General features: G+C 41.7%; 1 long non-coding RNA gene across 1 annotated transcript; it reads right to left on the reverse strand.

Moving 5' to 3' along the window:
• Positions 1–4,516: 4,516 nt before the first annotated feature.
• LOC119249014 (uncharacterized) lies at positions 4,517–27,910 on the reverse strand. Its single transcript, XR_005126030.2, has 3 exons — positions 27,761–27,910; positions 14,834–15,044; positions 4,517–4,625 (listed from the first exon to the last, which is right to left on the reverse strand). It is a non-coding gene; the product is annotated as an uncharacterized LOC119249014 (long non-coding RNA).
• Positions 27,911–27,929: the final 19 nt, after the last annotated feature.

Genomic DNA, 27,929 nt, shown 5'->3' on the forward strand with positions numbered 1-27,929 from the left:
TTTTGGCCCCTGAATTGAGCTTCTGTTCTGAATTGAGTTTCCTGCATCTCATGAGAAAGGCTGCATGAAACTTAATTTTTTTGAAAGCTTGTACATATCTGAAGATGCCTTTTTCCCCCTAATCCTCATACTTGAGTTGTTAAAAATGACAAAAAGTTGGTTTCTAAATAGGAAATAATTTTCCATCAGAATTCTGAATGTTCTGACCCTGAGTTGCGGTTGAGAAGAAGGATGGTATTCTTGATTCCTGATCTATGTTACCTGCCCTGTTTATTTCTTCTGGACACTTCTGACATGTCCTCTAGTCATTTCAAAATTCTATCAGGATGTGCCTTGGGGTGGGTCTGCTTTCATTGCCTGGGTTGGGCAAATGCTAGATCCTTCAGGTCTGACAATTTCCTTTTCTTCTTTTTTTGATAATTTCCTATCTTTTTTTTTTTTTTTGGTCTTTCTTGAGGAATTAATCTACTTTTCTTACTTCCAACGTTATCTTATTGTTAACAGGGACTGAATATTTTACTTTTCTGCTATCAAAACATAATTTCAAAAAGCTCTTGGTTTTTCTTGTTTTCTGAACCTCCTGTCTCATGGTCTCCTGCTCTTGCATAAATGCCATGTTTGTTCCCAAATCTTTGAGGATATGAATTATAATTTGATTTTACTTTTACAAATTTTGTTGTTGTTGTTGTTGTTTTCCCAGCTCCCTCTATTGTTTTCACCAAGTCCTTTTCTCTCCATCTGCTTGGTCCTTGGCTGTTCACTGGTATTTAAGTCAATGGCTGAAACACTGGCTGGAAGTTCTGTGTACCCAGGTGGGGGCCAGCTGACTAGTGGCTTCACTCAGCTGTCTCACTAGAAGATTCCCAAATATCACAATCTGTAGTTCTCTTTTCTTCAACTGGTGAATTTTCCCAGCAAAAAAAAATTCTCCAATCGTTAGCCTGGGGACAGCATCCCTGCTTAATCCCTTTTTCTGAGCTCCATCCCAGTCTTCAGCTAATGTCTGCCAGGCTGGTTCTGTTCTCAAAGGATCTTCTCAGGCCAACAGCAGTCATGTGGCTGTGTATGCGTGGGTGGGTGGAGCGGGGGACTGGGGAATGGAAGGAGGAAATGAGTGTGCATACACAGTGGCAGAAGAATGAGAATGATGGTTGACTACAACCCAAGAATCTGACTGCTCCCTGCACAAATTTTAAACTGAACTGTCTCATCTCACTCTCTCTCTCTCTCTCTCTCTCTCTCTCTCTCTCTCACACACACACACACACACACACACACATACACACATACACACAACACTGCGCATCTCCAACCGCTGATGTTTTTCAGGGCTCCATGGAGGAGGCTGCCTGGCTTCCTGATGGACACCTCACTGTAGCCTGAGATTTCAGCTTTCTCAATTCTACAATTTACCTATCAGCAACTAAGCTTTGTTTAACAGCTCCCATATGCCATTTCTCCTCTTTTATTCCTTAACCACTGAGGGTTTGTACTTTATACCTTTGTTGCCACCTAGGTGGGTTTTCAGGAAGGAATGGAAACAAAGACATGTTCAGTGCACATGTTTAACTAGGAGTTCTCTGCACTAGTGAATTTCACACTTCTAAGTCACATGACCCCGCCCTTGATTTCAGATGAAATCTGACACAGAATTGCAATACATTAAAACAGAGCTGTGTCTGGAAGTCCAGCCAGCCTTTCACACTCCTTGGATTAAGCAGGCACCTACACTACCCTCAGGGTTGTGCTGGACTCCCTCTGCACATCCTTTTCCCCATAAACCTTCCCTTCCAGCAAGGCTGCTCTATATATCATTCCCTAAACACATCCTTTACATTCCCATGGGAATGAGGTGCCTCCACTGTTCCTCCAACCTAGATTGGAGGTACTATCCTTTTCTTACTCCAGTCCAGCCCTTCCTGAGGACCCAGTTTGAGTTGCCTCCCTCCATAGGCCTTCCTGGCCCTGTGCTCAGTGGCGATCACTCTCAATGCTCAGTTCTGGTCTGAGCACTCCCAAAGAGACACTTAAGAGCAGATTAGCGCATTCCCCCTTAGCTACCTGGTCCAATGTGTTTTGCTCCTAGAAAAGATAAGTTCTTGTACAAATGTCCTAAGAATCTGACAGAAGAGGTGGTAGTGATTAAGTGAATTCTGTGGCTCCATCTTCCTCCCTGATGACTAGGCCTGCTGAGATCAAGGCTCCAGGTGGAACTTCAAGACTGCTCTCACCATGGATGGGAGCTCCTCCCCTTAAAAGCAATAAATGCTTTTAAGTAGCCAATCTTTTTGACATAGTTGAAGAAAGAGCCAGGGGTTCCTGCCTTGAACTCAGGAAGAACTAGTGGGGTGCAGAGCTGAGCCACCTCTCAGGAAAACATTAAAATATCCTTAAAATAAGGAAACTGGATCTAATGTCCCAGCTCAATATTTAAGAAAAGTAAATTCTGGGCATCCTTAGAAGATGCCATTAAATCTTTTCACATTCTATCTGAATGTTCACTAAGTCCAGGCCAACCCAGCCTAGAGGTTAAAGAGGTTAAGAGGCAGCAGCCTTACAGAGTTACTGAAGCTTCCAATACACATGCTATGTACACCCAGAATACAAGTGTGCAACACACACTATGCTAAACATCAACGATTAATCATGAGATACCCAGGTATTTGATGATACAGTAAGGAAATGCTGTTAACAATGTGATGGTTTTAGGGCCTCCCTGGTGGCACAGGGGTTAAGACGCAACCTATGAAGCAATCCGCAGCCACTGCAGCACAAGTTCAATTCCTGGCATGCCAGGGAGAAACCCACATGGCGGGACAGACCTCTCCTGTCTCGCCAGCTGCTCCCCTCAGCAGTGTACTTCGGTCCGTCTGCCTGTTCTGTTTCCCGCTCTGTCTCTGGTGGGTCCTCTCACCCCCCACATCTCTGGCCTGTACCCCAGCTCTTGTATAAAAATAAATAAATCTTAAAAAAAAAAAAACAATGTGATGGTTTTATTTTCAGTAAGAGAACATTTTTCTTAGAAATATATGCCCAAACATGAATAAAATGAGATGATGTCTGGGATTTGCCTCAAAGTAATCTAGGTTGGAGTGGGAGAGGGTTGGGCAAGAACTCTAATCAGAGTTTGGCAAATTATTTTCTACAAAATAAATATTTTAGGTGTTGTAGGTCACAGAGTCTCTTTCACGATTGCTTGACTGCCATGGAGCATGAAAGCAGCCATGGTCAATAAGTAAACAAATGAGTGTGGCTGTGTCCCAATAAAACTTTAATTTACAAAACCTGGATTTTATCTGCAGGATTTTATCTGCTAAGCCCTGACAGAGATGAAACCAGATTGGCCAGAAGCTGATAATTATTAAAGCTAAGTTTTGGGTGTATGGGTATTTTCTCTACTTTGTACATATTTGAAAATTTCCATAATAATATAAATATTCCCATAATTTCCAAATGTTTAATTTTTCTCTAAGAATCCAGGGTTTAACTTTGGTAAACTTCCTGGATTTAAAGTCAAAGTAGAGAACAGAGTGAAGAGTAATGATGACAGATTATGAGTTTCATTTCCAGAAGAACAAAGGGAAAAAGGAAAATGCAGTATTTTACTGAAAAACTGAAACTAAGAGCAGCCCATTCATGGAAATTTGTAGGCCAAGAAGGTTAGGTGGTATTTGCCTGGCATACACCTGACATCTGAACGGAACAGAGCACAGGGGTTCTCCTGATACTCACCACCCTCTGACGCCCTTTCCCTCCACAAGTTTAGAAGGCAGAAGTGTTCACATTTTATGCAGGGCTTCATGGCTGCTTAGTGGGAGGTGATTCTTTCCTGAGAGCAGGATACATTTTCTTTTGAAAGTGCTCAGTGACTGGGATACACATGTGGAAAGAACTTTCTGTCCCTGGCAGACAGGGAAACAAACCCCTTCTCCTTGAACTTGGACATTCTTCCCTCACTTGGAAACCTTACTCATCCTCTGGGTTTGGAGATCTTAGCTGCAGTCTCACCAGGCCCAGCTGAACAAGAAGCACACGACCTTCTGCAACTGTTAAGACACAGGGTGCTGTGAAATACATCAACACCCATTCTCTCTTGGCTTCCTCATGCCCTTCCCCCCACCGAAGATGTTGTAAAAATCCTCGTATGTTCTAAGAAATGAGAACAGAATTAAGGGAAGCAAATAGGAAAACCAATAATGTGACCCAAGATAAATACCACTGTTCTTTTCTGTCTCTGCAGAAATAGGCTGAAACCTGCCCTCACGGGATTTTTCTGTAGATAAAATGACTGCAGGCACCGAGACCCCAGCAGGTCATAAGGTTTGCCCAGTCTCTGTTCCTCCAGTACCTAAGAGCCAAGGTCGCTCTGAATTCCACTTCATAAACTCCTGGCGATCTGTCAAGGCCAATACAAAGCATGTGGAAAGAAGGGGGAAAAGCAAAGTGGGAAGAAAAAAGAAGGAAAGCATTGGGGTGAGAAAGGAGGAAACAGAATAAAGCCATGGCCATGGCAGCACATGGTGGAGAGGTCTTACCCTGGAGGAAGAGGCCGCTCCCAGGTGGTGGTCTTGGTGTTGTGGTCAACATAATAGACACGCCCGTTGGGCAGCTCTCGCTGCTCCCATCTGAAAAATAAAGTCAAGCAGCTCATGAGATACACAGCGAAAAGGACCAAATCCATGTTAGAAGGGAGTCCTCCACTAACGATGTGGCTAGTTTTAGAGGAAACAGGAAAGATGACATGCGAGATCAACCCAAGAGTTCAAACAGCTCTGTGCTGTCACTGATGGTAGGTCCCAAGAGGGCTCCTTGAGAAAAATATAATAGCTCCCACTTTGTGGCCTCAATGTATTAGGATATGCCAAAGATCGTGCTTTGACCCATATAACTCTACCATGGATTTTTCTAAATCAGTGTTTCCTGGCCACTTCAGGGTCAAAGGTCCCTTTAGGAATGTGATGAAAGCTGAGGGCTGTTTCCTTTCAAGATGTCCTGACCCACAAAAATTTGAGGGCAATTTCTGGGTTTTCATGGTCCTTTCTAAAGTTCATCTATGGACCCTTCAGCCTTTTTAGCCAGCATTACCTTATAAGGTCACAAATTATATGACTAACCCTGTTCTCCTGGCACCATATATACTCATGATCACATTTATTTTTAAAATATAGGATTTTTCACAGAGGATCTTTAAAAGAGGCCTAGGTGAACCAAGAAATACAGCATACTATTTGTGTATTGACTGCGTTACTCAGGTCAGGTCTGTGTCTAAGTTAACATGAGATCGGGGTGCAAAGGGTGGCTCATCTATGCCAACGGAAGAACAGCCAGGTAGATGATCCAAAGAGATAGTCCACAAGCAAAATCACTACAAAATACAGTCATGGACCACCCATCCTCCCACTCCTCTCATTCCACACTCAGTGCAGCCTGACAATAACTCCACTTCCTTGGAATACAATAACCTACCTATCTATCTATCCATCCATCCATCCATCCACTCTATCTATAGATACATGAAGATGTAAAGATTTATATTTACATAATGCTTAGCAGTTTATGAAAGATCTTAATGGTCTTGTGAGCCTTTATGTTTTGCATTAATTTTATTTACTTCTACTTTTGGTACTGCCTTGTGGAAGATGACCTTTTCTGGAAAGCTAGCATAGTGAGTTCTGCTGAAACACTTGCTTTGAAAACACATATTTGTTCCAATGTGACTGATGCAAGAAGGACAACATAAGCGCAGCGTGAATTTTATGATTGCTTATGCATGATTTTGTCTTAGAGAAACACAGATGGATGCAGAAAATTTCCCAGAGCTGAACCCAGTTACATAGGTATATGCAAAATCCACATGCAACTACCAGCTACCTCAGTTTGCAATGTGATACAATACACACGTGCACATCAGGTGTTACATCTCCCATCCAATTTCAGATGACATGCCTTTCACCACTTTGCCAAAAGACTCACAAGTTCCAACCCTTCCAACACCTGCTTCACCAAGCAAACTTCAGGTCTTCTGTGGAAATGCAGCATGTGTATGGTAGGGTTGGGTATTTCTTAACCACTTAACATATAAAGCTGTGCTACCATCAGTATTAGATTCCTATGTTTTGGTATGTCACTGACAATTCTCTTTGGGTTTTGCCCTAACCCATTTCCCTCCCATAAGCCTTTGGTTTTTACTGCATGATTTTGTACAACTGGTGATTGTTAGGAACATGTTATAGCAGAGTTGATTTTATGGAAATAAATGTCCTAGTTTCTAATATTAAGCCTGATGTGTTTACTCTGACAGACATTAGCTTTATTTAATACCATTTCTGATTTAAACAGCAATGGCTGGGCCGCCCTGGTGGCGCAGGGGTTAAGGACAGCGCTATCAAGCTACTGCCAGCCACTACAGCACCAGTTCGATCCCCGTTGGCCAGGGAGCAACCCATATGGCGCAGCAGACCTCTCCTGTCTCATCAGTTGCTCCCCTCAGCAGTGAATTTCAGTACATCTACCTGTTCTGCTCCCCACTCTCTCTGGTGAATCTCCTCACCACCACCCCCACCTCTGGCTTTTCACCCCAGTTTCTGTATGCATAAATAAATCATTAAAAAAAAATAAACAGTGATGTCTGATCTGCACTGATCAACCCCTTAGAAGCTAGTCAGATACAGACATACACAGGTTAAGGCCAGGAAATAAAAGAGAGGCAGCCTCACCCACTGAGCATCTACAGTGAGCTACTGGCTCTTGTTTATACCATGCAGCCTTGCCTCCATCCTTTAAGGTGGGAAACACCATCACTGTGGAGTTCTGAGGTTCAGAGAAGATAAGCAACTCTTCTGTGGCATTCAAACACAGCTCTGACTCCCTAGCTCATGAGTTTTACCACACCATCCTGAAAACAGGTGAACTGTAATTTACAGGGAACTTACTACACAGCAGATGAGGTGCCAGGTGCCTTCCCAATCCCCATCTCAAGGTACACACCTTTCCCTGGCACTTGGAGTCCAGGAAGGGGATCTCTGGATCATCACTGGGGAGGAATCATTATGGGTCCATGGTGTTGATTTCCTGCCTCCATTTCAATCACAACCCTCTGCTCAGACACGAACTGCCAGAAGAGGTTGCTCATTTTGCACCACTGGAATGAGTGAGGGCCAATAGTTCCCCATTCTCTTTCCCCAAAGGGGATGGTTCCAGGGCCAGAGAGTTACAAACACCATTAAAATGTGCTCAAGAACATTCTCTTTCCCAGATATTTCCTGGAGAATTCTGCTACATAATATGGACACTGGTGATATGACTCAGGTATCCTCATTCCTCCTGCTACAAAAAGGAAGATTCTTACACTTGACACAGTATTTTATGAAGAAGGAAAAGTCTTTTGACAATAATGGTCAGATGACAATGCATCCTGGATAGTGAAAGATCCCTCGGAATGCCCCTCAGAAGGAAAGACCAACGAGTAACAAATACGCTGACACAGCAGGTGTCCATCAGCCTGTGGAGATCTGGCTGGGACCTTTTGGTAAAAAGGACAGACTACCATGCGGGGGCCTTATGCAGCTTACCATAAAATGAGTGAGGCTGTCTCTTTTACAAAGGCAAAATATTGGCTGTAACAATTCAAGACAAAAGACAGTGTTTTTCCTTATTCCAAAAATGCTTTTGTTAAAACTTAAACCTGATAGTCTCTACTTTTGACTTCTTTTTTATATTTCATTTGAGGCAAAGAGGACACTTGGGTTTTATTATACTTAGGCTTCTATTTTAATTTGAAGATGGGCTAATACTTAAGATTCTATGCAATATGCCTTTAATTGACACAGTGGTATTCCCACCCACTGCTAGAAAGAAAATCGACGTGAAGTCCACTTCACATATATTCAAGAGTTACAGTGTACAAGCTCTTTCCAAGCCTAGACAAGGTCTATCTATCCCATCTTTGATCCCAGCTGATCCTAGAAATGAAAGTCTCTCTTTCAGGGACTTTTATTGTCTGGCCAATCTCAATGTCCTACGAACCCTCTCAATTGCTTAGCTAGAAAAACAGTTACCAGAGGATCAAGACCTTTCTTCTATTACCTTTTTTTTGATATCTACATTTTTTCCTTTTATAATTGGACTCCTGCTCGGATTAAATGTCCATGTGGGTCCTCCCTGATCCATGACCTGGCCTAGCTGCTTTTCTTAGAGAACTCTCAACTCCTCCCTTACCGGCACGGCTCCTCAGAATTCATACAAATCTCTTCCCTTCATTCATGCCCCACAGTTGGTCAATTCTATCGTCAAACGAGCCTCCTGATCCTCATTTCTCCTCAGTAACCCACATAGATTAAGCTTTCCGACTGTCTTGGTTTGGTCTCCCCATGCCAAGAAAGTGATACTGGCATCGACCTTTCATCAGCACATCCCTGTCAGGGGTTAGGTTTCTGTCCCTTATAAGCATCTTCTTCATGCTGAGATGAAAAGGCTTTTCAATCAAACTACCCATGGGTCTCAATACTGCATCCCGGCCACGTGGGTCATATCCTCTCCCACTGAATAGCTCTCTTTGAAGTGCTCAGAAACAGTGTTCAAAGCATCAAGCTTGATTCAGGGCCCTTCCCAACACATTGCTCCTTGGCCTTCAAGGAGTAACATTCAATTGGACCGTGGACCATACAGGGTCTTTGTGTTTGAAAGTACTTGAAAAGTAGTCTCCAATTTCAATTAATCTCAGGTACTTTTTCTTTGAAACTTAAATCACCTCCTCTAAGGGCTTTAACAGGTCTCAATGTAGTTGTGTATCTTCCACATCCACACCCCAATTCTCCCACAATCACAGCGTAAAGACTAAAAATCTCAATCCCTTTATTAGGGTGACATCCAACCACTTCTTTCCTATGTTATCTGAGAGAAAATAGTCTCATTACCTAAGGCACATTTTCTTGTGGGAGGTTTCCTAAAAGGTCATCAGGAAATTAATTCTCAATGACCCGCCACTACAGTATGTTTTCAACCCTTCTGATTAACATACTTCTTGGTCAGACTCCCCGATGTTTGGATAGAATCACAGAATCAGCAAAAGCAGGATTAAGTAGGAAAGCAGTAAAGCTGGGTGAGGAATTTAGGTTAGTATCAGAGACATGTAAGTAGTCCTTACAAATGTACCTATCAATGTGCTCAAAAGTCCTCTCTTCAAAGTGCATTATTAATGTGTTAATTTACTCCCTTTTATTAATGTAGGCACTGAGCACTAGGAAAGCTGATTCTCATTCAAAACATCCTCTTCTCCATTATCAAAGTCACACCAAAAACCTTATGCACCCCAAAGACAAGGTATCTTTGCAGGTTTAGCTAGAAAAAAGCAAAGCTTGAGAAAAATACACTGAAAGTATTCCACTGTTTCTGCAGAAGTTCAGTTCCCCACAGATGACAGTTACCTAGAATTCCCAGCCTCTTGTTTTATGCTCCTATGAAAAAATGACTCTGACCCAAATCTTATTCCCAAAGCTCTGAGTAAACCTTTAGATTTACCCTCCTGTGTAGGAATGTTTTCAGACCGTCTTATGAGTCTTTCCACGGTGGAACGCATCACCAAAAGTCAGTAGGACCTTTGCAAACTGGGTAGGAAATGTCTTATAGCTCATCCATTCCCCACCCCTCACAACCTTTCTTGAAATACTGAGCTTTCCTTTAAATCTTAGTGTATAACCCCTTCTTAAAACTATCAGCAATCAGAACTTCATGCCCTTTAAACACAGGATGGGTGAAGATTTTAGCTTAGTAACAGATACATTTAAGTGGTACCTAGCAAGGCTCTTGAACTAAGTCTGTTTTGCTTTTCTTTCCACCATTTCATTTCCTTTGCCTTGAAAAGCATCAATTGTTCAATCAGGTTGGTGTTTGCTGTTTTCCTTTTCCTATCCTTTTTTTTTCTTATTAAAAAAATACTAAAACATTTTTAGGGCAACTGAAAATAAAAACCATTTAACTAGCCATGCAACAGACACATCTCACACCGTCTCCAATGGTCAAGTCCTATGCTACATGCGGGGGATACAAAAGATGGACACAGTAATCCCTTGGGGAGCTCTCCAGAAGATGTCCTAAAAAAAAGAATTCAGGGCCTCCCCGGTGGCGCAGTGGTTGAGCGCTGGCTTGCGAAGCTGCCCGCGGCCTCTGTGGCGCCGGTTCGATCCCCAGCTGCTCCCCGGCCACAGGAGGAGGGTCCCACATGGCGCGCAGACCTCTCCTGCCGCCCGCTGCTCCCCTCAGCAGTGTACTTCGGTCCTTCTGCCTGCTCTGCTCCCTGCTCTGGCTCTGGTGAATTCTCTCACCCTCCCGCATTTCTGACTGTGCCCAGTGCATGTATAAACAAAACAAACAAATAAATAAATAAATAAAACATGCCTCTATTAAAAAAAAAAAAGTTAAAAAAAAAAAGAATTCAGAACCACACATGAATATATACATACAGGTAACCTCTGACAAGAGTAAAATCTTTGGAAATAAAGCTTTGATTCTAAGGTGAGGAAGAGATAGCTGGAAACATGTACTACTTGACATTTAAGCAAGCACGTAAGAATCCTTACAGAGTCAAGAACTAAACCATATTCAGAGGGAAAAAAAAAAAAAAAAAAAAAGGTACAGAGTCTCCCGGAATAATCCTTTAAGCCAGAGCTACTCAAATTATTGTCCCATAGCCCAAAATGTTAATTACTCACCAGAGACCAGAGAAGTATAGAAGGGTCCTAAGAAACTTTTGGGGCCAATGTGACATTGCCACAACATCCAAACATGTGATTAATAGACTCATCTTATTGAACAGAGTAGAGAACCGAAGTAAGGCTACGTAACAAATTGAATTTAAAACATTTAAAGAGAAATTAAAACAGAGAAAAAGCACTGACTCTTCATGGAGAGTTTGAGAAGCTTAGTTTTTAAATGCCCTGGGCAAGGATCTTTGGCTGGTGCCAAAATTGAGTTTGGAATGAGATTTGATGGCAGCGGCTGGTTTATAGCTTAGCAGAGAAGCTCCAAATTCCAATGTCTCTGAAAGTCTCCTCAAACAACACACCAAAGAGCTCTTCTTACCAGGTTGTCATCCTTGAAAGTATCTTAAGGATCACCTGGAGAACGGGCCTCTGGATCCCCGTGATTGGGAGTGGGGGTAAGGGAGATGGAAACTCCGAAAGGTCTAGAAGACACCCCTCCTCCACTAGTTTTAGTGTGAGGCAGGAATGGGACAGAGCCGCCAATGACTGCGGCAGAAAAGAGATGGTGTGAAATGGCAGCGCTGAGGCAAGTCGGCAGTCTCGGCACAAGGGCCTCCCTTATGTAAGAAACCACAGCAGAGTGTGGGCTGCCAGGGCAAAATAATGTGCCTCTGTGTGCGCGGGCTGGAGAGCACTGCAGCGCCTGGGCCGGGCTTACAGTTTATCTAAGCCATGTACACATGGTCTGTTAATGAGCAACTGGTCCCCAAAGCGGGCCCAAGGCTGATAAAAACCAGATGTGGGGCCGGCCAATCAAAGTAGCCTCAATCCCCCATACCCTCGGCCTGGATCGCTATCTCACCAGGCCTCCTGAGCCTTCCCAGGTCCCTCATCTTTAATGGACGTTTGCAACCTAAAAATGCCACAACCTTCCAGTTGGCTTCTTGTGCGCTAGTTAAAGGGTACAGAAAGCAGGAGGGTTTACAGAGGATGAAGGGTGAGATGGGTCCTATTTGGATTTATACAGCCCAGCTTTGGGGGAATCTTTGGTCCTAAAAGTATACAGATGTGTGTGTTCCCCTTAACCAGAGTCCCAATGGCTGCATATTTCAGAAAGGCAAAGTAGCAACCTGAAAAACGGGCCCTTGGGAGCTCTAAGCAAACCTAGCTTCATTGCTCCGTAGAGAAGACTGAGGAGTGGAGAAGCTGAAGTTGCAAAGAGACCAAGTCAGGTGGGGGTCTTGAAAAGGAAACCCAGGGTGACTCAGAAATACCTTCTCAGAAGAGACTTGGTCCACAGGTCTCCCCATGCATGAGGACCCCTAGGGAGCTGGGAATCATATTCCCAAATACCTGAACCCAAAGTCAATCAACACAAGGCATGGAGGCTTAGGCGCTTGCTCTTGGGAAGGGAATGCCATGGTCCCATCGTAGTTGCTCTTTATTTGAAACACCAAAGCAGCAGAAAACACTCCCAAGGTGGAGGAAGAAGAAAAGATGGCACTTTGGTGTGCTAATTTATTCATTACAAATAATGCCTTGGGAGTTGCTCTGTGCCAGGCTCCCTGCCATCTTGGTGTTCATAGCCTAGTGGAGCAGAGAGATGCAAAACACACAATGATGTGTGCGAGGACAGTCACAACACAGTGGCAGTTGTCTACCAGGGATGGAGGACTTGCTGATGAAGTTGAGCTTTAGGGACAGGAGGCAGTTAATGGGCAAAATGCTGAGGCAGGCTTCAGAAGGAGTGGGCAGGCATGGTGGAGGGGCCTAAGCCCTGAAAAAGGCTGGTGCAATTGTGAAAATAAATACTAGTTATTATGGGGAGAAACAGAGTCCTTTCCAAGGAAGGCTTTGGCGGAAGGAAGGGCCATATCATATGGAGCTTTTAGACCTTGCTCAGGATTTGAGAATTTATCCTTAAAAACAACAGGAAGTCACTGCAGCCTTGTAAGTGGTGACCAGTCATGCTCAGGATTTTTTTTATAAAGGATCAAAGAGGTCCCCTGGATACTGAAGTCAAGATACAGGAATAAGGAATAACTCATTTAGTCTGTATCTGGTGAACATGTAAACATGCTGGGGTGCATTTGGAGGTCTCTGAACTGGAAGAGTCACTGCAGAGAGTGTGCCCTTTCTGGCTTGCCATTCAGAGAGTGCTGAACTAAGGGCCTACCATCCTCACTGTCCTACACCCAGCAGCATAGCTGCCACTTAGACAGCTAACACTCTCCAAGCCCTCAGAAAGCCCGCAAGGCACCAGCATGCCCCGTTGTCTTAGGGATGGGCACCTGGAGGCTGGTTTGGACTGGAAAACTGGGACCCAGCCACTATTTCTGGGCTTGGCATACATGTTCAAATGGGCAGCAGTGGTCTCCCCAGACCCACACACCAGGCTCATTATGTTCTAAACGCTTTAAGGAATAGCTGCTGTTCAAACTACCTGAGAAAAGTGTTGCAGTCTCTGGTGGGTGGGGGTAGCAATTGGCTTCCCTGAGCTGCTCCTTCAGCCAGACTTAGAATAAAGAGGGTTTTCAGGGCCTGGAGTTTTCCAGCTGCCTGGAAACAGGAAGAGCCCAATCCCAGGGAACAGTAACCCTCACACACACCCTACATAAAGACACGTTGAGCCATTAGCCCTAATTGCCTGTGACTGACACGGGAGTGAAGTCGGCCTTCCAGGCATTTGCTCAGTGGAAAGAAAACAAACAGCTCACGGGGGACACAAGCGGCCATTTTCCCTCCTTTCTGCCAAAACCATTCTGCTCTGTTCCCCCCAAATTATAGCATACAGATTTGAAATTATAAACCAAACAAAGATCTTTCGAGTATTCCTTACCGCATATGAAAGGGAAAAGAAATCTCTGTAGGGAGGAGTTGGACAAAAGCAACTAGTTATTAATCTTTTCGCAAAGTCAAAAATATTCCCTATTCTCTCCAGGTTTGAGGTGCTGAGGACTATTCACAATGCTTTTCATTTGTTCCTCATACTTTATTAAGAAATATGAGTCAAGAAGTGTGCAAATGCTAAGAACACAAGATGTGTGTGGCAAAAATCGCCGATTTCAGATTAAGGATTTTTGTTTCAGCAAATGGGTTTTCAACATGGTTTAAGAGCAATACACTATATTATATATCAAACATCCTTCCCTTTCTTGTATGAATTAGGGGAGCTCAGAGGACCCACAAACCAGCACCAGCACCATCACTGGCCAGACCCCAGGGCTATGGCAACATGGACATTGGTTTCTTCAGTACCAAAGTGACAAAGAGGATGGACATCAGGACCACAGTGGGATCAGCCCTGACTATGACTTGTAGTTACCAAGATAAGAATTCATTTTCCAGTTCAGAACCATTCCCTTTCTTTCTGGCCACTCCATAACTACTCCAAAAATATTCACCAGGATTAACATCTGCCGAAAATACCATTCACTACACCATCTTATTTCCGGGGAAATAGGAACGATTATTATGCACACCTTACCGAGATGGTAAGTCACTGAGCCAATGTCACATGGGAGTAGCGTTGCAGATTCAAACCTAGATCAATTTAATTCCCAGGTCCACATTCCTAATCTCTACTCACTAGTAAAAGTTGAATCTCCTTTTGGCTGACTGGGGCCAGCTTATCATCCAAGGTTTTTAGTATCAGATTTAATTCTGAATCAGAAGGTGTCAAGAACACTAGTAGCCCATGTTAACATCACGTCAGCTACAGGAAAAACGTACAATGAGACTCAGAGCCTAAAGTCCTCCAGAGGCCGCTAACATAAAATTCAAGAGAGAAAAACTATTTTCTAGGCAGGATCTAGGTGAACACCTTCCAACAGTTTCAGGAGGCAAAATGAGCTCCTTGTTCCATTAAAAGCCATGCTCTTTGAATCGAGTTGTTCATTTCTAGTCACAGTATAAGGTAGCATTGATTCAGCTCACAGATGATTTAGATTCTTTTAAGATTTATGTAGAACAAGCAGTTCTTCCACACCTCCCTCACTCCTGTGCATGGCAGCCTCCCCAGAAACTACCAGCCACTAGGTAATAAATAATCACGTTGTTTCTGCCCTGGTGAAGGAGCCTCGGTCTTGGGGGGGTTGGGGGGAGAGTACTGTTCTGGGACAGAGGCTACTCACCCAGAAGGCAAGGCATCAGGGGCCTGGACAGCTGTGGGGGGCTGCTGGGTGCCTGAAGTGCTGGGCACCTCTCCTTCAGCTGGTGTGGTCAGAGCAGGAAGAGAGGCTACGGTGGGGTTTGGGGTCACACTTGTTGCTGCGGCAGGCAGGGATGTCACACCAACAACAGAGGGTTCTTCGGGATCGGTGGCTGCAGTGGGATCGTCATTCACTGAAAATACAGAAATCACAGTTTAGAGATCAACTATAACTTGTGTTGACATTTGCTAAGTTTTTCCCTTAATGGAACAGCCCAGTAGCTACAATGTTATCATGCACGCATCTGGTGACAGCTAAGTTTGACAAAACTGAACTGTGGGAGTTACAGCAAGTCAGTAATGGCCAGCTCAGAGAAAATTGGGATGTGGATCTGAAGTAAGTGACTTTATTATATTTTTAAAACATACTATAGTTCCATGTATTGCAATAAAAGAGTATCAGGAATGATGAGGATAACAGGGAAATGTGTCCATGTTAAAGGGAACAGGGTCAGGTTTATGGGGTCATATGCATTTCTTTAAACTTGTCACTTGTCTGCTAGGCACAAACAGCACCTTCCTTCCAAAAGCTCCATATACACAGAGGCAGAAAATTTTCAATAATGCCCTGTTCTTTTAAAGACTGAAGCTCAAAGAAAGGAGCAAGGATTAACACTCTCAATGAAAAAATGGGGACCTGTCACTAAGGTAGTCATAGAGAGACAGAGTGAAATGCGCTGGTTCCTGAGTCTCCTTAACTTCTCCATTCATTTTTTTTTTTAATCATTTCTTTTTTTTTTAAAGATTTATTTATACAAGTGCCGGGGTACAGGCCAGATGCGCAGGAGGGTGAGAGGATTCACCAGAGACAGAGCAGGGAACAGAACAAGCAGACTGACAAAACACACTACTGAGGGGAGCAGCGGGCGAGACAGGAGAGGTCTGCTGCACCATGTGGGATTCTCGCCAGCCAGCCGGGGTGGAATCCATGCTTCAGAGGCTGCGAACAGCCTCACAGTGCAGCACTCAACTGCCTGTGCCACCTAGGAGGCCCCTCCAGTCATTCTTTTGATGGTAACTCATGTTCACAAGGACCCTAAGGCACTATGATATCCTATCACTCAAAAAGGGATCAAACAAGGCTTCAAAGAATTAATAATTCTTTGAAAACTGATAAATAAGCCCATGCCGAGAATTTTCTACATATGTGATTGCAAATGTGGGCTTTTATACTAGAATTCTATGGGAAATTCCTTAGCATCATTTTACCTCATCTTCCTAATTCACAAATTATTTTCTGCAGTTTGCCTTACAAATGGCAATCCAGGTTATTCCTGAACATTTTAAGTCATTATACTGTTGAACAGATGTACAGGCTAGGAAGATATTTTTTTCTGATTTTTTTTTTTAAATAGAGGCATGTTTTATTTATTTATTTGTTTGTTTGTTTATACAAGCACTGGGTACAGTCAGAAGCGCGGGAGGGTGAGAGAATTCACCAGAGCCAGAGCGGGGAGCAGAGCAGGCAGAAGGACCGAAGTACACTGCTGAGGGGAGCAGCGGGCGGCAGGAGAGGTCTGCGCGCCATGTGGGACCCTCCTCCGGTGGCCGGGGAGCAGCCGGGGATCGAACCGGCGCTGCAGAGGCCGTGGGCAGCTTCGCAACCCAGCGCTCAACCGCTGCGCCACCGGGGAGGCCCTTTTTTTCTGATTTAATCTGGATTCCACTGGCTACTCTCAGTCCCAAAGCCTGACCTCCCCACACAATACAAACTGAGTAACTGGTCATCCTGTTGTGCTTCTCTTTTCCAGTAACAAGACCTCCTATTTCTTTAATGTTTCTAGGCCACTCCCTTCTGACCACCTGTCTGCCCTTTTCTACAGCCTCTCCTAAATAATGTGAGGAACTGAACATACTAAGTCAGATACCATCAGACCTGCAGAGCCAGATTTCCAGTATAAAAGATGTTCGTTAACATTTGCAGAATACCAGGATGTGCAGGCAAAGTACAAAGCATTTTGGGTTACTTCATTTCAGCCTCACATACACGAGTTAGAGACAATGAATAACCTCCCATTTCACAAAGGAGGAAAGTGAGGCTCAAAGAGGTTGACTAGTAAGGTTACTACAGGACTTAATCCACACCCCTGCCATCTGTTTACAGCACTTGAACCCCTACTCACTATGACCTACTTCTCCCTCTCTGTAGCTCCAAGGATGCAAACCAAGATAATGACTCCAAGCAACCACTTAAGCCAACTGGCTAAAATGACATTGGCGATCAGGGGAAATAAAGCTACATGATATGATGCCAGGTTCATTCTTGAAAAAAAAAGAGAGGAGGTAGAACTATCTATGATGAATTCATTTGCTTTCTCTCCAGGACATGAAATACTGACTGACACACAGATTAAATTAGCTATTCAATAAACGGCTACATCTTGTTACTTGATGTCTCCCCAACATAAATGTATTTATGTTCCTTTCTATGTCAGTTGTGTTAGAACACAACAGATGGCAATTCTATTTATGAAAATCTATAAATTTTACTCAATTCCAATAAAAAAGCCATCGTGACTTTTCTGATAGCTAAATAATTTATAAGAACAACTAAATACATAAGAATAGCCATGAAAATTCTCAAGCCTAGTGCTATATGTATATCTAAGTGGGAGCTACTTCTCTAAAATATCAAAACATATTATAAAGCTACAGCAATAAAAACAATATGACACTGGTAAATGAATAGCAGATGTCAAATAGGCAAGGAAATTCAGAAACAGAATTAACTACACATAGGAATTTAGTATGTCACAAAGGTAGCATTTTAAATGACTCCAGAAACAGATAATTTACTTAACAGTGCTGTAACAACTATGGAGTACAATGGGTGGGAGGAGGGGGGAGAGGGCGGTGCGGGAATGGAGTTATATCCCTACCTCACTTCTTGTATCAAAATTAATTCCAGATGGGTCAGAAACTTTGACATTAAAAAAATGAAAGTAAAAAGGAAGTAAAGAAAACAAAGGAGAATATTTTTATAACCTCAAAGTAGAAAAGACTTTTTAATATATCATACAAAATCTAGACATCATAAAAGATTTTAAAAGTTTTTATACAAACTTTGTGCTAGGTTCACTAAAAGGGGGGGGGAAGTCTAATAACTAGAATCAGAAATGAAAGAGAAGTTACAACAGAAACTCAGAAATACAAAAGATCATAAGAGACTACTATAAATATCTTTATGAACAAATTGGAAAATCTGGAAGAAATGGACAAGTTCTTAGAAGCATACAACTTTCCAAGGCTGATTCAAGAAGAAATCAAAAACATGAACAGAGCAATTAACAAGTAAGGAAATTGAAACTTTAATCAAAAGTCTCCCAAAAAATAAAAGCCCAGGGCCAGAAGGTTTTACTAATGAGTTCTACCAAACCTTGAAAGAAGAACTAATACCTAGCCTCAAACTCTTCCAAAAAATTGAGGAAGAGTGAATGCTCCCAAACACATTTTATGAGGTCACTGTTACTCTGTTAACAAAACCAGACAAGAATATCATATAAAAAGAAAACTACAGACCAATATCCCTGATGAACACAGATGGAAAAATCCTCAACAAAATCTTAGCAAACCAAATTCAACAATATGCTAAAAGAATTATACATCATGACCAAGAGGGATTTATTCCAGGGATGCAAGGATGGTTCAACAAATGCAAATCAATCACTATAATTCACCACATCAATAAATGGAAAGATAAAAGAGACCATATCGATAGATACAGAGAAAGTATTTGACAAGATTCAGCATTCACTTAAGATAAAAACACTAAGTATGATGGGGATAGAAGGAACATACCTCAATATAATAAAGGCCATATATGACAAACCCACAGTTAGCAACATATTCAATGGAGAGAAAATGAAAGGTTTTTCTCTAAGATCAGGTAGACAACAGGAACATCCACTTTCACAACTGTTCAATACAGTATTGAAATCCTAGTTAGAGCAATTAGGTAAAAGAGAGAGAGAAAAGGAATCCAAATGAAAAAAAATATTCAACATCACTTATCATCAAGGAAATGTAACTAAACTCAAAATGAAAGAATATCTTACACCAGTAAGAATGATTCATTTCAAAAAACAGAAATAACAAATATTGATGAGGGTCTGAAAAAAAAGAAACCCTTGTTCACTGTTGTTGGGAATGTAGACTGATCTAGCTCTGATGGAAAACAATGTGGAGGTACCTTAAAATATTAAAGATAGTTCTAGCACATGATGCAGCAAGTCCACTCCTAGGTATCTACCCAAAGAATGCAAAATATTAATTTGAAGGGATATATGCACTCTCATTGCAGCACTATTTACAGTAGCCAAGTTATGAAAAGAGTATCAGTGTCCAATGACAGACCAGTGGATTAAGAAAATGTGGTATAGTGGAATACTACTCAGCTACACAAAAGATGTATTCATGCCATTTGCAATAACATGGATGAAACTGGAGGGGATCATGCTAAGTGAAATGAGCCAGAAGGAGAAAGATAAATGCTGGATGACTTCACTCATATGTAGCATAGAGAGAAACAAAACAAAGGGCTTGACAAAACTAAACCAAAATAAATGCTGGACATACAACTGCTAAATTGCGGCTCTTAGAGAAGGTGGGTGGATGGAAGTAGGAACAAAGTGGGGGCGGGGTTCCTATGATCTAGGGTAAAGAAATATGGGTGCTTTGGTGGTGGATATGGTGTGGCAACAAACATCAAGGCATTATAAGCCTATTCCTGTAAATCATAAACAGCACTGTAAACCATGTTACCTCAAGAAGTGGGGAAAAAACTGTTTTAAATTTAAATGGCAACAAAACAAAACAAAAAACCAAAGGCAGAGTGAAAAGAAAAAATAACAAACTGGGAAAAAAATTACTAACTCAAATTACAGAACAATGGCCAATTTCTTTAACAAGAAAAGAAACTCTACAAATGAATAAGAAAAAGACAAAAAGCATGAACCGTTGCTTTACAGTAAAAGAAAGACAAATTTCCCCTAAACATATTAAAAGATGCTCAATCTCTATGAGGCCAGAAATGCGACTTCATACTATAATGAAATGCCATTTTTTAACTTATCAGATTGGCAAAAGTGAAAATATTTCATTATACACTGAGAAGAGTGTAAGAAAAACTGGCATTTTCACATATTGCTGGTAGGAGTAGAAATTGACAGAACCTCTAAGGAGGACAGCTGGGCAATATGAAAACTTTGAAAGCAATCGTTGGGAGGTAAGGGGCAGGGAGAGGGAATGGATTAGGGTGCAGAGAAGAAGGTGGTTGGCTCCATAGATGAAATTAAAATGGTCATGAGTTGGTAACAGTTGAAACTGGGTAATGTGTTCATATAATATTCTTTTTATTTTTGTAGACAGCTAATGATTGGGCACACATGGAGTATGTACTTCCATCAGCAGGCACACAATGTCTGCTGTCTCTCTTTTCTCATGTTAGTAGCCAATGATGACTATTGCCTATTAATTCACTCACTGGGTGGGTATGGCAAAATAGTAATATTCTAGTTCTCTCATACCTATAAAAATAAAATTTCCCAGGCCTCCCTGGTGGTGCAGCGGTTGAGCACTGGGCTGCAAAGCTGCCCGCAGCCTCTGCAGCACCGGTTCAATCCCCGGCCGCCGGAGAGGTTCCCACATGGTACACAGACCTCTCCTGTTGCGACCGCTGCTCCACTCAGCAGTGTACTTCGTCAGTCTACCTGTTCTGCTCCCAGCTCTGGCTCTGGTGAATTCTCTCACCCTCCTGCGCTTCTGTACCCAGTGCTTGCATAAATAAATAAATAAATCTTTTTAAAATAAATAAATATAAAATTTCCCTTATCAACTATTTGGTTATCCCAAGATTCAGTTTATTTAAAAAAAAAAAAAGCAGGAGAAATGCCTAAATCTTTCCTTTTATTTATCAATTTTCAGAACAATGAGTTAATTTCCTTGTATCCTCCAAAAAGAGCACAATAAAATTTTGTCTTATTTAAAGTTCATTATGAAAGTTTGGGGTTATACGTATTTAAGATATTTCTATCTTTTTAAATATCTTTTTTAATGTAACTATTTGGATGAAGTTTTTGTTTGTTGTAATATATTCATTTGCCACACCAACCACTGTTTCAGAATTCTCCTTTTAAAACAAGTTGCAAGATAGTATACCTCCCCCACCAAGTTTTCCCTAATATTACTACCTTACTTAAGTATGGCACATTTGCCAAAGCTAAAAAACTGACATCAGAAACATCAGTACTATTCATTAAACGTCACGCTTTATTTGGATTTCACCAGATTTGCCACTAATGTCCTTTTACTGTTCCAATATCCAACCCAGGATCCTACATTGCCTTTAGCAAGTTCACATTCATTAGCTCATTTATCCTCCCAATAGCCCCACTAAGAAGATAATATTCTTCCCATTTGACTGAAGATAAAACTGAGTCTCACAGAGGTAGTACTCAGAGGGGCCATGAAGCAGAACTAGTACTAAAATCCAGACATCAGTTGGGAGAGGACATGAGGATGGCTACCTAGCTTTCCTGAATGGGGAGAAAGGCTGCTATGAAGGTGGGAGGGTAAATGGGGTAAGTGGGTAAAATGGCAGTTGAAGTAGCTGGTTCCTGCAACGGTGGGTGTTTCGCAAGGTTCCCCTGTGGTGCTGGTTAAACATTCTAACTCTATGAATCAGATATTCATTCAGGATGAAGACATACTCTACTCACAGTTAGCCAAAAAAAAAAAAAAATCAGGAATAGGAAATTCTTTTTCTTAATCCTAGACATGCTGCCAGCACACTGAGCGTTCCAAGATCTTTAGGTGTGTGTGGTGGGGAACAGGCTGGAACACACACACATCTTTTCAGCCCCCACACCAGGCCATGTAGAAGGTGATCGCCAACAATGAAGCTCTTTAAAACTGAAGATCGGCTCGTAACATAGGATGCACAGGAAAGCAGTCAATATCTCTCATCCATGAACACAAGCAATGTACTCCTAATGCAACCTACAGATCACTTGGCTACTCCCTAGTTAGCATGACACAGAGTAGGTCAGGGTTATATAAAGAAAAGCAATTATATTAGATGGGAAAAAAGAAGAAAAACTTCTAGAGGGACAAAGTCACCAGATGTTACCTGATGGGAAAGTTAAATTCCTTCCTGGCCAATATACGATTCACACAATTTCTATTTAAGTTCTGCCACATCGCTAAGAATTCAAAGTCTGAAATTTGTTTTGAAAATGTACAACCTATCAAAGAATATCATGCACAAAAAGCCGAAAGGCAGGACTGGGCCTTCCAGACATTAGAAAAACATACCATAACACATCAAAAATCAAAACCACATGGGACTGGCTCAAAACTGGGAATCAATAAACGGAATGATTAAAGATTCCAAAAATGAATTCTCACTGCACATAACAATGTGAAGAGTGATAAACACTAAGTAAAAACCACAGTGAGAAAAATTATTTCATGTTTCTAGGGTAACAGGGCTCTAATATAGAAGGAAAAGTTCACTTAGACCCTGATTCTCATTATATTTACAGATATATATATTTATATATATGTTTATATATATTATATAGTTCATATATATATTTATATATATATACACACACACCTTTATAAGTCCCATGAAAAAGAAAGGAAACTAGAATGGAGTTTTTCATTCCACCTGAAAAAAGAAAATCTTTGCACTATTGAAGCAAAGGTGAAATTACACATTTTGTTTTTAATACTCAGACACAATTATTTTTTTTAAACTCCTTTTCTACAAAAGTCAGAGAGATAAAGTATAAAACAATGATGTAGAGGAAAACTTATAATCATAAATATCACAGATAAAACATGTACCCAGATACCCACCGATGGCTAATATCATAAAAAATTACAAGTGCTAATGCTCATATCAGCATTATTTACAATAGGTAGGGCACAGACACAGCCTAAACATCCATGGACAGATGACTGTGTCAAGAAGATATGGTATATTCACACCACGGAGTATGATATAACCATAAAAAAGGATGAAATGCAGATATTTTCAACAAAATGGAGGGAAGTTGAGAATTAGGTGCAGTAAAGTTAATCAGAACAATAAAAACAAATAGTGAATAATTTACACAGCAATTTGATAACATGAAACACTTTCAAAAACTAGTAGACATTAAGTGAACATCCTGAGGGCTCTGAGGTTAAGAGGAAGGGGTGGGAAGGGATAAAGAGGTGGTATAAGGGATGGTGAGGGGGAGGGAAACACAGCAAAATAAAAAGGGTTGGCAAGGATATGGAAAAATTTGAACCCTCATTCATTGCTGGTGGGAATAGAAAACAGTATAGCTGCTCTGGAGAAACAGTTCGAGGGTCCCTCAAAAAATTAAACATGGAATTACCATACAACCCATCACCTCCACTCATGGGTATATACTCAAAAGAATTAAAAGCAGGGACTCAAACAGATAGTGGCACACCCATGTGCAACTATTCACAAAAGCCAAAAGGTGGACACACCCAAATGCCTAACAACAAACAGACAGATAAAATGTGTATACATGGGAAAAGTGAAGTAAGTCAGAGACAAAAGCACAAAATATTGCACTAATAACAGGAGGTTCCTGGCATGAGAAAGTTCACAGAGACATAAAGCAGACTAGAGGTTACCAGGGGCTGGGGCTAGGGGATGGAAGAGAAGAGGATGTCACTGCTTAAATGGCAGTTTCAGGCTGAGAAGATGAGAGAGCTGTGGAAATGGATAGCGGTGTAACCGCACAACTTGGTAAATGAACTTAATGCCATTGCATTAAACACTTAAGGATGGCTTAAACTGTATTATAGTATGCTTTATTATGTTAAATTATGATGTGTATATTTTATCACAACTTGAACCAAAACTTGTACCTAGAATACATGAACCTCCAAAATAAAACCTCCAACTCTTCCAAGGGACGAGTAATCCAACACTATGAAAAAAGCCACACAAGGAAAGAAATAATCAGTAACTAATAATTGAAAAGATGCAATGGGGTTAAACAATGAGGTGGTACTTAATACCTGTTAGTAAAATGATAAACCAGTATCAACAAGGAAAACTGCAGGAAAAATTAGCCTCATGTGACACTTGACAAAAAGCTTACATTGCTTTTGAACATACGATTGCTCAGTCCTTCTGGAAAGCAATCTGGTGATAAACACACTTTTAAAACTCATATGCTTTAGTTTCATTTGAAAAAAAGAACTTTATTTTTAAAAAAAGAGTTTCACTGAAAAAGCAAAACTGTGTCCAAAGCTGTTTACATTAGGAATATGTTGTACAACAGGGAAAATACACACAAGAATTGAGGAAGAATTCAATGAATTTCGGCATATTAATTATGAAACAGATGAGGCCACTAAAAAGTAAATAAGAACACATTGATAGCTGGAAGTTGTATAGAAAGTAACTAAATGAAAAAGAACTGTGGATTACATGTTATAATCCACATAATCACTACATAATTATAACTGCATGACATTAATCATGAAAAATCAAAACTAGCCTTGAGAGCTCACTATGTCCCAGGCATTGTGCCAGGTACTCTACATGTTTTATATAATTTATCCCTTGTAACAACTCTATAAAATAAATACTCTTGTACTAGAGTTTTATTAATGAGAAAACGAAAGCCCAGCAAGTCACTGGGCCTGTACGATACACAGAGGATCAGGATCTGACCACAGTCAGTGTGAGTCCCAACCTGTGAATGGAAATCATATTTAAGGGAGGAATGAGAGTCATAACTTTTTTGGGTAAGGTTTTCAATAAAAAATTAGAAAGTAAATCATTGCACACCAGTCTCCACGAAGTGCTGTGCTGTTAGTCTAGTTCTCAATTACACCACATCTAAAAGTTAAAAAAGTTATATTTATATAGACAGGCTGCCATTACCTTTCATTTTGTAAAAATGGATACTCTACAGTTGTGACAACATGAAAAAAAAAAAAAAAAAAAACTGGAACTCAGCTTCATTTTTACCTCAAATGTCTTTTTCATGCTAACTGCAGAGCACAGCCAAAAAGGTTTGCTAAATTAATCTATGCATCTGTGGAAACATTTCCTGGAGGCCCAGCTCACTACCTCCTCTACCTTGGGACTGGTCCTCACGGTTCTACCAGCAGCTCATTAAGGATGGAGATGTCCTCACTCACATCCTCAAGTGCCCTTCTAGTCTTGCTTCTGAAAAAGGGGGGCTCTGTCTACTACCCAAAGGAAAGGCGAGATGTTTCTGCACCCCTGGATAGACAGTGCAGAGTCGATGAAGAATAGGCTGTCTGAGAGGAAAAGTGAACAAGCAGCACAGCAAAAGGAGACATACCAGATGGAGGCCAATGCTTTAGTGTTTCCACAAGCAAAATCCCTCAAAAAAAAAAAAATCCCTCAAATGCAACTACTATCCTTCCCAAGTTGGGCTTTGGGAACAGTTTGGGTATCCAGATATACTACCAGAAACATTTCTAAGTCAGTTTGGGGTTAGCGACACATGGCTTTGTGCAGCACCTGCCTCATCTGCTGAAACATAATGTCCCTGTAGAGGACACTATACAAAGGCGCCTAAAAATAAATACAGGGAAAACAGATCTTTGTAAATGTTCAAGGTGATTCAAAGACATTACCATGTAAAACCAGTTTACCAATAGTTCTTATAAGAAAGCTGAGATGGCTGAAGGAAACCAGCACCACCATAACATAGGTCCCTGAAAAAGAGTGGTCAGTTGTGTGGCTGTGGCCTCTAAGAAATGATTGTTCCCAAAGGCCGGTTCACCTTCCCTATTTGAAAAATGCTGCCTCCTCCCTCTAAAAAGCCACTAATTTTTCTAAGAAAAGTAGGTTCACTGGCACTCATGGAGTTGCACACGTTTTTCTGTCACACAGTCCACAACTGCCACCTTGCTGTCCCCTTCATAGAGATGAAAAACCCAGACAAATTCTGACTGGATGTCACAGCACTTGGATATGTGGCTGGCATGGGTGTGCCAGGCGAGTGGAGGTAGCGACCTCTCATCCACTTCACCTCCAGCAACTCCAAGTCCTCAAGGCTCAGGGAAAATTGGCTGACTCAATTCCTTCAGTCAGGACCCAAACTCCAGGGAGAACTGCCATCACACACACAGTGAGCCTGTCAGGGGCCAAGAGACCCCTTGCTATCATCATTGTCACAGACAATAGTATAACTAAACACCTCAGTTAGTATAACTAAACACCTCAATAGTATAACTAAACACCTTAGAATGGCTCTGCAGCCCTTGTTTGGTACTTCCAGAGAACTGAAAACCCAAACTGATTCTTTCCACTCGATAGTTCTGTCACACAAAGGGCAGTAGCAATGCCTGCACAAGGCTTCTGTGAAAAGTTCTGCAGCTCTGGATTTCTGGTCCTTCATGCCACAGCTCTATGATCACCATTAGCTACAAAATTATTTCACTGTCACTTGACCAATTCAGACAGCTCCATGTCCCTTATATACAGTTTATCAAAGCAAACATCCATGTCCCTCCCCAACAACCCCAAATTAAGACAAATTACCAAGTGATTAGCAGTCACTAGATATTGATAATCAAGAAGTTTAGAAAAACAAAATTTTTTTCCTTTAAAAATCAAACAAAAACTGGGGCCTCCCCTGTTGGCGCAGTGGTTGAGCACTGGGCTGCAAAGCTGCCCGCAGCCTCTGCAGCACCGGTTCCATCCCCGGCTGCCGGTGAGGGTCCCACATGGCGTGCAGACCTCTCCTGCTGCCCGCTGCTCCCCTCAGCAATGTGTTTCATCAGTCTGCCTGTTCTGTTCCCTGCTCTGATGAATCCTCTCACCCTCCCCCCTTCTGACTATACCCAGTGCTTGTATAAATAAATAAATAAATCTTTAAAAAAATAAATAAAAATAAAAATCAACACTGTCCCAAAGAGACAGCATGACAAAAAACAATTTGTTTTGAAATAAGACGTTTGCTGCCCGCTGATGGGGAAGCAGAGTCAAATGCAGCAAAGTTCCATGTTGATGTCGGAGAGCTGGCCATCATCTCTAGAGGGGACAGACACACTCAAGAGAACGACCACAGTGTGTGCCCTAAATTTGCCCTAATCAGCATCCCAACCTGCTCACCAGTGTTGCCATCTTCTCTAACCTCATTCTTAGCAACAATACTTAGTCTTCTTTCCCCAAGTCTGAATTTTGATTTAAATGAAGAAAATAGATCTCTCTGGTAGTGCAAGGGGTTAAGACGCAACCTATGAAGCTATCCACAACCTCTGCAGCACGAGTTTGATCCCCAGCTGGCCAGGGAGCAACCCACATGGAGCAGCAGACCTCTCCTGTCTCTCCTGCTGCTCCCCTCAGCAGTGTCGTTTGGTCAATCTGCCTGTTCTGTTCCCCACTCTGTCTCTGGTGAATCCTCTCACCTCCTGCACCTCTGGCCTGTACCCCAGCTCTTGTATGCATAAATAAATATATATATCTTTAAAATAAATGAATGAATGAATGAATGAATGAATAAAACAAAAGATTTGTCATATGTAAATAATATCTTCTCCCAAATGGAATTCAATGTTGATAAGAAATGAATAGAAAAATCAATACTTTTTATTCTGTGTGAAGGAATATTTCAGAAGAGTGCAAAATGGAGAACGACATTGGCTCTACAGAATATACCAGAGATGAAAGAACATGGGCCCAGGGAAATACAGGTGGACATAAATTCATTTTGGTATTGGATTCTTCTCTCACCCACCCTACATCCTGACATAGCAAGCAAGGTCCTGACTCCAAATGAGAACAAGTTAGAGGCCACGGCATCAGTCCAGGCTGCCATTCTGGGCTTTCACTCACCTGTGCCATTGGCCAAGCCACTATGGCTTGGGTTCTTGATGGGCTGGCGGTGCCGGTTGCTGGTACCTGGGCTTTGCTCGCTGCTTCCTGTGGTTGTTCTGGCTGAACCACCTGAATGTCTGTGAGTCCTGGGGGTTCAAAGTATAAAGCAGACAGATATAAAAAACTG

The sequence above is a fragment of the Talpa occidentalis genome, unplaced genomic scaffold, assembly GCF_014898055.3.
Source record: "Talpa occidentalis isolate TD23 unplaced genomic scaffold, MPIMG_talOcc4v2.1 talOcc4.17, whole genome shotgun sequence".
In the NCBI taxonomy this organism is placed as follows: domain Eukaryota; kingdom Metazoa; phylum Chordata; class Mammalia; order Eulipotyphla; family Talpidae; genus Talpa; species Talpa occidentalis.